The sequence below is a fragment of the Brachyhypopomus gauderio genome, unplaced genomic scaffold (genome assembly GCF_052324685.1).
Source record: "Brachyhypopomus gauderio isolate BG-103 unplaced genomic scaffold, BGAUD_0.2 sc44, whole genome shotgun sequence".
Lineage (NCBI taxonomy): Eukaryota > Metazoa > Chordata > Actinopteri > Gymnotiformes > Hypopomidae > Brachyhypopomus > Brachyhypopomus gauderio.
The window spans coordinates 2,195,517-2,208,016 of record NW_027506870.1 but is presented as its reverse complement, the minus strand read 5'-3'; the positions used below and the strand labels follow the sequence as shown (position 1 = coordinate 2,208,016).

The window sequence follows — 12,500 nt, the reverse complement described above, 5'->3', positions numbered from 1 at the left end:
AGGTTTAGCTTACCTTGAAAGTGAGTATAGTAAGTAATTATTATTTACTAGCTAACTGTTGAACCTTGAAGAGGCCTGTGGTTCTCTGGTACAACATGGTGGGTGTTTCCATCCTCAATGTCTACACCAACTTCACCTGCACAACACCCTGGTGATATGGGTGGTGTGAATTCACCTGCACAACACCCTGGTGATATGGGTGGTGTGAATTCACCTGCACAACACCCTGGTGATATGGGTGGTGTGAATTCACCTGCACAACACCCTGGTGATATGGGTGGTGTGAATTCACCTGCACAACACCCTGGTGATATGGGTGGTGTGAATTCACCTGCACAACACCCTGGAGATATGGGTGGTGTGAATTCACCTGCACAACACCCTGGTGATATGGGTGGTGTGAATTCACCTGCACAACACCCTGGTGATATGGGTGGTGTGAATTCACCTGCACAACACCCTGGTGATATGGGTGGTGTGAATTCACCTGCACAACACCCTGGTGATATGGGTGGTGTGAATTCACCTGCACAACACCCTGGAGATATGGGTGGTGTGATCACTGCATGGTGGCTATTCATCATGGAGCTGGACAAAAATCTTGTCATGCCACATATGAAGAGGTACATGGAGGACAAACCCAAACTCCAACAGCATGTGCTTGAGGCAGTGGGAAGATGTGGATTACAAAAACAAACCACAGCCACCACCCAGCCAGAAGAAGACATCCCCAAGGAGGGCGCCAGCACACCAGGCCTGTGAGGGATGTAAATATTGAGATAGCAGTTTGTGCTCTAGTTATGTGTTAAGCGGTATTTTATTTTTGTTTGATCACATTTCTCTGGTTTACAATTTAGTTCAATGGCTGTGTTATCTGTTATCATGGTTCTGTTATTTCTTGTCTTGATTGTGTTATTTAATTCCTGCTTTATATTGTAGTAGTTGTCCACTTTTATTCTGTTTTATATTTACTTCTGGTCTTTGTCCTTTTATCGCTTGATAAAATCGTTGATTGCTCATGCCTGTTGTTTTGTGCCACACCTGTCTGGTATCATTTGATCATCCCTGTCTCCTAGTGTTTTCCCCACCAATCCTTGTCCTGCTCTCTCTCTTCACCTGAGCTCCTCCTCTCTCCCCTCACCTGAGCTCCTCCTCTCTCTCCTCACCTGAGCTCCTTCTCTCTCCCCTTCACCTGAGCTCCTCCTCTCTCTCCTCACCTGAGCTCCTTCTCTCTCCCCTTCACCTGAGCTCCTCCTCTCTCTCTTCACCTGAGCTCCTCCTCTCTCCCCTCACCTGAGCTCCTCCTCTCTCCCCTCACCTGAGCTCCTCCTCTCTCTCTTCACCTGAGCTCCTCCTCTCTCCCCTTCACCTGAGCTCCTCCTCTCTCTCCTCACCTGAGCTCCTCCTCTCTCTCTTCACCTGAGCTCCTCCTCTCTCCCCTCACCTGAGCTCCTCCTCTCTCCCCTTCACCTGAGCTCCTCTCTCCCCTCACCTGAGCTCCTCCTCTCTCTCTTCACCTGAGCTCCTCCTCTCTCTCTTCACCTGAGCTCCTCCTCTCTCCCCTTCACCTGAGCTCCTCCTCTCTCTCTTCACCTGAGCTCCTCCTCTCTCTCTTCACCTGAGCTCCTCCTCTCTCCCCTCACCTGAGCTCCTCCTCTCTCTCCTCACCTGAGCTCCTTCTCTCTCCCCTTCACCTGAGCTCCTCCTCTCTCTCCTCACCTGAGCTCCTCCTCTCTCCCCTCACCTGAGCTCCTCCTCTCTCTCCTCACCTGAGCTCCTTCTCTCTCCCCTTCACCTGAGCTCCTCCTCTCTCTCTTCACCTGAGCTCCTCCTCTCTCCCCTCACCTGAGCTCCTCCTCTCTCTTCACCTAAGCTCCTCCTCTCTCCCCTCACCTGAGCTCCTCCTCTCTCTCCTCACCTGAGCTCCTCCTCTCTCTCTTCACCTGAGCTCCTCCTCTCTCCCCTCACCTGAGCTCCTCCTCTCTCTCTTCACCTGAGCTCCTCCTCTCTCTCTTCACCTGAGCTCCTCCTCTCTCCCCTTCACCTGAACTCCTCCTCTCTCTCTTCACCTGAGCTCCTCCTCTCTCTCCTCACCTGAGCTCCTCCTCTCTCTCTTCACCTGAGCTCCTCCTCTCTCTCCTCACCTGAGCTCCTCCTCTCTCTCCTCACCTGTTCCTCATCCCCTTGTCTGTGTTTGTATTCAAGTCCTGTTTTCTGCTGTTTCCTTATTTGTCTTATTCTTCCATTTCCTGTTTTTTGGATCTTGCTTGTACCATTTATTAATTATATTAAAGATGCTTATATTAAAATAATGATCAGTGGTAATCAAAAACATGATATTTAAAGAATGCTTGGAATGTTCAATCATAACATAAATTAATTTCAAAACACAGAACAGAAAACCCCTGTGGAAATGACAGTGGAAACAGTGGAAATGAATTTGGGTAATTTTTACCCATATTGTGCATTAGAGGGGAGGCGCATAGGGTTTTTTTTAATATTATTATTTTTGCCTAGAAAAGAATTTGCCCTCTTTTTCTGGACAACGCTCGCGATGAGTGATGTGATTCTTGTGGGTTTTTAAAGGATGTGTTAGGATCATTTGTTGCACACCGTTCCCTTCTGCGAGCTGAACGCTGCAAAGGTCGATTTTGTGAACGGTATGTTGGGTAGCATTGTGTCACGTTTGGCGAGTTATTACAGCGCAGGGGAATCAGTAGTCATGATACATTCATATAGGCTAGCCATAATTAATACTTCATATTTACAAAACATAATAATAAATCCTTATTTATTTTTTATTTCCGTTCCAGTGTAGTGGTGACTTTCCATTATTGTATTCCTCTCCCAATCAGACGGCAAAGGTGAGGTTAAAAGAAATTGCACAGACTCGCTCGACGGCAAACGACGCATTCGGCACACGGCGTGGTAACAGCGGCAGGTCGGCTTCGCTACCCAACGCCACGTCTCAGTCGCAAATTCTTCCGCGTCAGAGCCATTTACGATGGTGTGAGGCACAAAATACACAACACAAACCACGGAGTCCATTACGAGTGAGCCGTTAAATAGTGCGTTCGCGTCACCGCCGCTGCGGATACGGATGCTGTGAGCCCGTTACTGCAACGTGGACGGCTACGTGTGTCTACCACAAAACCGCTACTGACTGTGTTCGTGTCCATATAAAATGTTTAGTAGTTGAATTTTCTAATTTACAAACATATGAACATGGTCGATGACAAAACATGAAGTTCCAAATAAAACACTGAAAATTGAGTGGATCGACGTAAGCGTATTTTACTCCATCCTCCATGAGACTGTTGTATAAATCTGCTCACATGTAGGTAACGGTCTCCAGCCAACACATAAATACACCTGAATGCTAAAACGCGCACAGCACACGAGAGAGAGAGAGAGAGAGAGAGAGAGAGAGAGAGAGAGAGAGAGAGAGAGAGAGAGAGAGAGGACATTGGCGCCAGCACATTTAAAAAATTCTCACGCACCACAAGATTCAACACGCATTGGCCTAGGGCTCAATTTCCAAACCTATTCCAACTCTGAGATTTTTCTGAGTGTGTGTGCGCGCGCGCGTGCATGCGTGAGACGGAGAGTGTTTGATGTAATACGCTATGACACCCATCGGGTATTAGTCCAGTCTTACCTTCTCGCGCTCCTGTATCCTCCCTATTTGGGCTAATGACTGTCGTCCATCCTCCCGTTCCTCGCGCAGTCTTCCCTTTGCTGCTCCACCCGCGGCTTCGCTGTTCTTCTCTTTCTCGGCTGCCTTGTCGCGCCAATGCATAAAGATTAAAATTTAATAAGCTGCCATCTTCCTGCCGGGCCCACGGAACCAGAGTGTAGGGTGAAGGGGAAAGGGGGGGGCACCTACGAGAATAACTTAAGGGAGGGAAATATTCCAAACGCCGAAACTGACTGTCCGTAAAAAAAACAACATTCACGAAATGGTGGCCAGACAAGTTTGCTCGGATGTCCTTACCGTCACTGTATACCTTAGCGCGGTAAAATCGCTCTCACTTGGCTACCTACGAAAAAGGCTGACTCGATGCAAAATGATCGTAGTTTGTCATGATAGCGATAAGAGAGAACCTAATCTAAACTCTAGCTCCGTTTTAGCTAATTGGTTCGATTTGGCGAGTGCGTAAATTGCATTTTCCTTATCAAGATGAGTGGTGGCGTGTCAAGGGTACATCAACGAGAATATAATGAGGCTGGACGCAGGCCGGACCTGGCGTAGATCGTCTGTTAGAGGAGAGATGTGACTTGGACACAGACGGATGCGCTCGAGCGGCGCGGAACCGTCGGAATCACAACTGGCGCCGCTCCCCGTTCACGTCCGCGCACGAGGAACACCCCGTCCTTCTGTCCCGCGCGCTTTCTGTCCGTGGCTCAATGGAAATATTATTTTGGATGACACGACTGGCGGTGGCATTCAACCTCAGCAACGATCTGATAATACCTAAAGCATAAGGACGGATAAAACTGAGAAATATCAATGTTTACGCGAGCGTGACAACACCCTTTACCTACGGACAAACGGGCCTGCATTCAGTGAAAAAATCGGTTAAACATATGACTGTGGATTAGTATCTTGGCTATTTGATATTTTGATGCCCTAAAAGAACCATATATAACACTCAGTTATAGACTACATACAAATCTCCTCCTTAAAAAAAACAGCTACTATGCCGGCTATTGCCAATTACAAATGTAATGCCTCGAAACCTTATTCAGCAGCGCAGATTTTCACCAAGAAACGATGTTTATAAATGCGAAAACCGATAAATGAGAATATTTTAGATTTACAACATGTACGATACGCCCTGGTCAGTTATCAATAACTAATCGATAAGAGACGCAGGTTTGATCAAATCCCCGATGGCTACTGTTGCTACATCCGAATACAACGAAACGCCTCGTACGCCCAGACACAAGCGCCAACAACGCGGGTCTTCGGCAGGAAAAGGCCTCCAGTATTTCGAGTAAATCAACGATTTGAACAAAATAGTCCGTTGTTTTATGCCTTTGACGCTCCTGCCTTAAGATATGACAGTCTCCTCTTTGCTGGATGCGGTAGGCGTCACGGTGCACAGTGTAGGTTATAACGCTGAGAGGCGCGCGCAAAGAGAGAGAGAGCGAGAGAGAGAGAGAGAGAGAGAGAGAGAGAGAGAGAGAGCAAAGCTCCTCCACCCGAATTCTTCCTCCGCCTCCCTATGCTTCTGAACAAAACATGCGCGTGACAACCTGTATCTCGGAGCACTCGATGACTTTTGGCGGACACATCACATTTTTTGGGGATAATCAAGGTCTGTTGTTTCTGGTGTATAAACACAAACCAAAACAAACGCCATCGTTAAAAAATAATTTGCATGGGCTGCCCTTTATTAAAATACACCTCTGTACCGGATTGTCTTTCTTTGTATGGAAATCTGTATTTTACATTTCGCCTGTTTGCTCTGTGTGTAAATGCATTTTGAAATGCATTTACATTCAGACCTGCGCATTCGGACTATCCGCGTGCATGCGCGTCTCGTCTTCGTCTACCACTCGGAAAGCTTTTTCTGAGGTCTTGCTGCAATTTATTTAGTGTTCGCAAAAACGTAAATTATTTTGGGATTTACTTTTTTAAATGACCCTGCTTGTTGGTGTAATACGCTTACCAGATTTTAATGGCCACGTTTTCTATTCTGTATCTGGATAATTTAGAATGTATAAAGCAGTAATTTCACTCTTTTATTTTCTCTCTCTCTCTTATAAATACTCTCTCTCTCTCTCTCTCTCTCTCACACACACACACACACACACACACACACACACACACACAATCATCATACTAGAATTGCTAGAATAGAATTAATCTAAAGATGAAATTGCATTATCAAAATTAAGTCAGAAAACCGAACCAAGTATTCTGTAGGTAATCAATAACATCACCAGGCAGTCCTCTCACATTAAAGAAGTGTGTTTCTTTGGAGAGGATAAGTGACATGTTAAGTAGCTACACTGCTCCCCTGTAGCGAAGAGTGCTTGAAACCCATGAAATGCAATCAAATTATTTATTAGCATTACAAATGCAAACTTTAACAGCCCCTGATCCCTAGCCAGACATACCCTGTAAAATGGTAGCTCTGCCCACTGACCTTTTCTCACAGCCCAGATCATCTTCTCTGCAGATTCAACCCTGTCTGCAATCAGTATTCCAGGAAGGTCGAGGGTCAGATACACACACCACGACACCATGACACACACCATGACGTAACAACACAACACAATGAGAGGAAAAGAGCCCTAAAGGACTAAAAGAAATGGTTTGATGGTCATTATATCCAAAGCTCAGGTTCCCACTGAAATGAAATGAAATGTGCCATTTTGTCAATTGTGATTTTTACACCCCAATCGAAATTTGTCCTCCGCTAATCTGTGCAGTTAGAACACACACACACACACACACACTAGTGATTACTAGGGGGCTGTGGATCACACGTGCCCAGAGCGGTGGGCAGCCCTAGCCCGGCGCCCGGGGAGCAGTTGGGGTTAGGTGCCTTGCTCAAGGGCACCTCAGTCATGGCCTCAGGTCTGGGAATTGAACCCACAACCCTCCGGTCACAAGACCAGTTCCCTAACCACTGGCCACATGTTGCAGATTCCACACAGAGATGGCAGTACAAATTGCATGGAGCATTCTGGAGAGATGGCCAGCAATCACCCATGGTGCACCTGTGTTGTACAGTACCTGTTCATTGTGTATGTCAACTAGTAAAGAACAACACACTACCACAACACCTAAAGAAGACAATGGCATAACAACACACCACAACAATATAAGACCTCAGCGCATCAAAACCACCACACAACACCACAGCAACAAAACAACAAAACAACCACACAACACCACAGCAAAACATCAAAACCACCACACAACACCACAACAACAAAACCACCACACAACACCACTGCAAAACATCAAAACAACCACACAACACCACAGCAACAAAACAACCACACAACACCACAGCAACAAAACAACAAAACAACCACACAACACCACAGCAAAACAACAAAACAACCACACAACACCACAGCAAAACAACAAAACAACCACACAACACCACAGCAAAACAACAAAACAACCACACAACACCACAGCAAAACAACAAAACAACCACACAACACCACAGCAAAACAACCACACAACACCACAGCAAAACAACCACACAACACCACAGCAAAACAACCACACAACACCACAGCAAAACAACCACACAACACCACAGCAAAACAACCACACAACACCACAGCAAAACATCAAAACCACCACACAACACCACTGCAAAACATCAAAACAACCACACAACACCACAGCAACAAAACAACCACACAACACCACAGCAACAAAACAACCACAAAACACCACAGCAACAAAACATCAAAACAACCACACAACACCACAGCAACACAGCCACAAAACACCACAACAACAAAACAACCACACAACACCACTGCAACACAACAGCACAAATTATTTGTTGAGCAGCAGCATGTACTTCCCAGACCTCTCTGTGTCTTAACTGTCTCTGCATCTGAATATTTCAGATCATGTCCTGAACATCACACTTTGACCTTTAGTAACAGGGCCAAACATGGAAACCCCAGTGGAGTCTGAGGATGGGGAAATGTTTCTAGTCCTGGTGCACAAGACCACAGAGCAGCCTGTTGTTGAGTCACGTACATGTGCCCCCTGCACAGAGACAAACCTGCTGGAACTACTTCACAGTTCCCCCATACGGAGGAATACAGCCTTGAAACTTGTATATGTGTCTGCACCTTAACACTAACACATACTGTACATGTTAATGAGATATATGTGTGTATAGTGTGAGCCCAAATAAAACTAATTTCTTCATGGTCCACTTAATAAATAAATAAATAAATAACTTTGAATACATTTCAAAGACATTAATGATTTTATTAATAATAATTTTATTATTATGGTCCAGGCATCATTGCCGATTTCAGGTTTCTGAATAAATTCAGTTCATTCATTTGATTTTTTTGCCATGACATCATCTTTTTCTCCACAATGCAACAGTCTTTGTGCGGTCTGTTCAGTCACACGATGCCCCTCCATCCATCTGCGCACGTCTGAGACCCAGCAGGCATGTAACCCAAGAGCAATTCGTTAAGTGACTTGAGTTGAAACAATCACCCTTCTGCCATGCACCAAGTGATTTACAGTCAGAACTCGATTTGCATCCAAAGAAATGGTCCAAAGATCAGAATGACTCATGGCTTCCATTAACACCTGCCGTTTACTCCAGAGGCCCCAGGGGCTGGTGTGTCTCTCCACCTGGAACCTACAGTAAAAGGCAGTAAAAATAGTGTGTGTAGGTGGGTCACATCGCGGAGGAATAGTGGTGACGGACCGTGGTCCCGCCAGCCGGTTCAGGGATGCGTCCACCTTGACGGACCAGGAGGAGAGCGTGCTCAAATGTCAGCGCTCTTGACATCACAGCTGAATCTCAACTCCTGGTCGCCACGACCCGGCCAGCTCTTCAGGCTAATCTCATAGAGGTCCGCCTACTGCATACACAGGACAGGAGTAGCCTGGCATGTGTGGAGAGAGAGGGAACATGCTCAGAGTCTGAGACTGAGAGGAGACCCTTCCCTCCACAGTTGCACAGGTCATCCTCACCTCCTGTACACTGTAAAAAACAGAACTTAAAATTGCTCACCTTACAATGATTTTTAGTTTAGCTGAGCCAAAAATAATTAATTGCACCATAAACTATAACAAAGTAATTGGATCAGCTTACTTTATTGAGTTTCTTGTTAAAAGTTGATCTGACCTTACAACCTGCATTGTCAAAACATACAAATTGTAGTTGAACCCTAGTTAAGGCCAGGCCAACTCCTCTGCGCATGCTCAATTTGACTCCTTAGTTGAGAACGGGGCGGGGTTTGCCCTGAATGGGGGGGGGACGTCATTACCCATGAGCCCTTGCGGCTCCGGCCCTGTTGTGTGTGTTATGTGGTGTTTATGTCTGTATAGTATTATTAATGATTATTAATTGTGTGTTATTAGTTGTCACCCCGGTCCATTTTCCAGGAAGTTAGGCTATATCGCCCTCTAATGGCTGAAAGAGAGCACATACGAGGCTTCCTTGGTGAGAGCCTGATGGAGAAACCATAGAGAAATCATGTCTTTATATATGTGTTAACAGGCTGCCCAATGGAGGATGGGTTCCCTTTTGAGTCTTGGACCTCCCAAGGTTTATTCCTATTCCCCACCATCATAGGGAGTTTTTCCTCGCCACTGTCGCCTTTGGCTTGCTCATTAGGGTTCTGGACCCATAGTATTGTTAACCTTGTAAATCCTGTAAAGCGCTTTGTGACAACATGTGTTGTGAAAAGCGCTATACAAATATATTTGATTTGATTTGATTTGATTTAGGTTGGACTTTTTAGTTCATTTGGGGCTTTTATTTTATGTAACATCATTTGTAGTTATTTATGTTACTTCAGTGTAAAATAAAAATTTTGTTCATCATCAAACGCACTTTGAGAGCCTGATGGAGAAACCATAGAGAAATCACGTTAGTCTTTATACAGCCAACTAGCACCTCATCAACCCATTTGTGTGGTTACATTACTGGAGACTAATTCATCATATTGTTTAGGTTAAAAACAACAAAAACAACAAAATAACGGTGCCGATACAAACACCTGATAACAGACAGACAGACGGTTAAGGACAACATCACCCAAAAATGAAAAAAAAAACGGTTTCCAACGCCCATTCGCTAAGTAGAACTCCTACCTACCAAACCATTGAGACTGTGTCTGTTAACCGTGACAGCTATAGGAATAACAGGGTGATATGTTTTTAAAATCTAATTAAAATAAAATTAAATAATCAACATGGTGAGATCATTACAACCCAGCACGTTCACTTCGCTCGCAGGACGCAGGCTTATTAACTGTTCCTAGGATCAAAAAGATCACAGCAGGTGGAAGAGCCTTTTCTTTTAAAGCTCCACAATTGTGGAATAATCTTCCTGCCTCTATTCGGGACTCAGACACAGTCTCAATGTTTAAAACTCGATTAAAGACTCATCTGTTTAGTTTGGCCTTTGATTAATCTGTTACATATTTACCACATCACATATCTTTCTTCTCCAAGGTTCAGCTGGGGAGTAACACTGCAGTTGGAGTCTACAATTCCAGTATCATCGCTCCGACACGGAATGAAAACCTGGCGTTCATCACAAGAAATTTACATTGACAATATCAACACCCAGAACTTTCATTCTAGTTACCTTATACTTAGTCTGATTGTGTGATTTGTTTGTAACTTGTGTATTCATCTGTATAATTTGTTTTTGTGTAATTGGTGTGTTAACGGGCCGCCCAATGGAGGATGGGTTCCCTTTTGAGTCTTGGTCCTCCCAAGGTTTCTTCCTATTCCCCACCATCTAGGGAGTTTTTCCTTGCCACTGTCGCCTTTGGCTTGCTTATTAGGGATTTGGACCCATAGTATTGGTAACCTTGTAAATCCTGTAAAGCGCTTTGTGACAACATGTGTTGTGAAAAGCGCTATACAAATATATTTGATTTGATTTGATTTAGGTTGGACTTTTTAGTTCATATGGGGCTTTTATTTTATGTAACATCATTTGTAGTTATTTATGTTACTTCAGTGTAAAATTAAAATTTTGTTCATCATCAAACGCACTTTGGAAATAAAAGTGTTATATAAAAATGTATGTTATTATTAAACATAAGGCCTATAAATGTTAATATTACATTAATGGCCTCAAACAGACTCCAATCCATCCAGTGATCTGGTGGTTGTAAGCTGAATGCTGACCTACACCTGCCTAGGTGGTTTGACCTACACCTGTCTCTGTGGTTTGACCTACACCTGTCTCTTTGATTTGGCCTACACCTGTCTCTGTGGTTTGACCTACACCTGCCTCTGTGGTTTGACCTACACCTGCCTCTGTGGTTTGACCTACACCTGCCTCTGTGGTTTGACCTACACCTGTCTCTGTAATTTGACCTACACCTGCCTCTGTGGTTTGACCTACACCTGTCTCTGTAATTTGACCTACACCTGCCTCTGTGGTTTGACCTACACCTGCCTCTGTGGTTTGGCCTACACCTGTCTCTGTGGTTTGACCTACACCTGTCTCTGTGGTTTGACCTACACCTGTCTCTGTGGTTTGGCCTACACCTGTCTCTGTGGTTTGGCCTACACCTGTCTCTGTGGTTTGACCTACACCTGTCTCTGTAATTTGACCTACACCTGCCTCTGTGGTTTTACCTACACCTGTCTCTGTTTAGTTTGGCCTTTGATTAATCTGTTACATATTTACTACATCTCGTATCTTTTCTCCGAGGTTCACCTGGAGAGTAACATTGCAGTCGGAGCCTACAATACCAGCATCGCTGCTCCGACACGGAATGAAAGCCTGGCGTTCATCAACAGACATTTACAGTGACAATATCATAACCCAGAACTTTCATTTTTACCTTTACTTAGTCTGATTGTGTGATTTGTGTGTGACTTGTGTATTTGTCTGTATTTTGTGTAATCTGTGTGTTAACGGACCGCCCAATGGAGGATGGGTTCCCTTTTGAGTCTTGGTTCTCCCGAGGTTTCTTCCTATTCCCCACTATCTTAGGGAGTTTTTCCTCGCCACTGTCGCCCTTGGCTTGCTCATTAGGGTTCTGGACCCGTAGTATTGTTAACCTTTTAAATCCTGTAAGGCGCTTTGTGACAACATGTGTTGTGAAAAGCGCTATACAAATAAACTTTGATTGATTGATTGATTGACCTGTCTCTGTGGTTTGACCTACACCTGTCTCTGTGGTTTGGCCTACACCTGTCTCTGTGGTTTGACCTACACCTGTCTCTGTGGTTTGGCCTACACCTGTCTCTGTGGTTTGACCTACACCTGTCTCTGTGGTTTGACCTACACCTGCCTCTGTGGTTTGACCTACACCTGTCTCTGTAATTTGACCTACACCTGCCTCTGTAATTTGACCTACACCTGCCTCTGTGGTTTTACCTACACCTGTCTCTGTGGTTTGGCCTACACCTGTCTCTGTGGTTTGACCTACACCTGTCTCTGTGGTTTGACCTACACCTGTCTCTGTGGTTTGGCCTACACCTGTCTCTGTGGTTTGATCTACACCTGTCTCTGTGGTTTGAACTACACCTGTCTCTGTGGTTTGACCTACACCTGTCTCTGTGGTTTGACCTACACCTGTCTCTGTAATTTGACCTACACCTATCTCTGTAATTTGACCTACACCTGTCTCTGTGGTTTGGCCTACACCTGTCTCTGTGGTTTGACCTACACCTGTCTCTGTGGTTTGACCTACACCTGTCTCTGTGGTTTGATCTACACCTGTCTCTGTGGTTTGATCTACACCTGTCTCTGTGGTTTGACTGCACTCATTAGCACAGCAGGCCCTCACAT

General features: G+C 45.0%; 2 protein-coding genes across 7 annotated transcripts in view; both read right to left on the bottom strand.

Moving 5' to 3' along the window:
* adgrl1b (adhesion G protein-coupled receptor L1b) overlaps nucleotides 1-5,156 on the bottom strand; it is a 68,139-nt gene extending 62,983 nt beyond the window's left edge. For all 6 annotated transcript variants that reach the window (XM_076985830.1, XM_076985831.1, XM_076985832.1 and 3 more), the window contains exon 1: nucleotides 3,659-5,156. The gene's annotated coding sequence lies outside the window, so the exon portion shown is untranslated. The remainder of the gene's footprint in view (nucleotides 1-3,658) is intronic.
* The window catches only part of LOC143486076 (NACHT, LRR and PYD domains-containing protein 3-like), a 322,134-nt gene that overhangs the window by 275,582 nt on the left and 34,052 nt on the right, over nucleotides 1-12,500 (bottom strand). The window lies entirely within an intron of this gene.